Raw genomic sequence first — 653 nt, 5'->3', positions numbered from 1 at the left:
ACTTTAAATCATTTAAAAAATAAAACAAAAACACACTTAATTATTCATTCACACTACAAAAAATTACTTTAATTTTATTGATATTTTTTTATAAACTCTAATCTTTCATCATCGTTCATATAAAAAAAACAAACACATCTAAAAACCTAAAAAATAATCATCATGGGTCGTCAGTCGTCACTCATTGTCTTCTAATTTTAGGTCTTTGCTGTCGTCGTGAACCCTGGACCATTGGTGAGTCCCTGCATTATCGCTTTTCTTGTTCTGTCTTTTTCAAAATTTTTTCTCCTTATATTTGGTAGAATATAAATTTTGTTCTTCTAATTTCATCTATCATGGTGCAGTTAACATAGGACTTCATTTCTCATTTGATAGTCTATTTATTATGTAGATGTACTATGAAATGAAAAATTATATTTTTACTTGTCAAAATAGACTTTGAATTTTTCACAATTTTTCTATGTTTATTTACTCTCACATCTGCTTTTAATTTATGAACTTTTGTGAATATATTAACTATGAATAAGATTATACTATGGATTATGGTTTATGTCTTTGCTGCTGATTCTAATGAGGTAAAGTAAAAGATTTAAGTGAAAAAATAATTAAACTATTTAAACTAATCAATTCACATATTTAAAATAATTAAAACT

The sequence above is a fragment of the Arachis ipaensis genome, chromosome B03 (genome assembly GCF_000816755.2).
Source record: "Arachis ipaensis cultivar K30076 chromosome B03, Araip1.1, whole genome shotgun sequence".
NCBI lineage: Eukaryota > Viridiplantae > Streptophyta > Magnoliopsida > Fabales > Fabaceae > Arachis > Arachis ipaensis.
The sequence above is the reverse complement of the archived record's forward strand: the minus strand, read 5'-3'. Positions refer to the sequence as shown.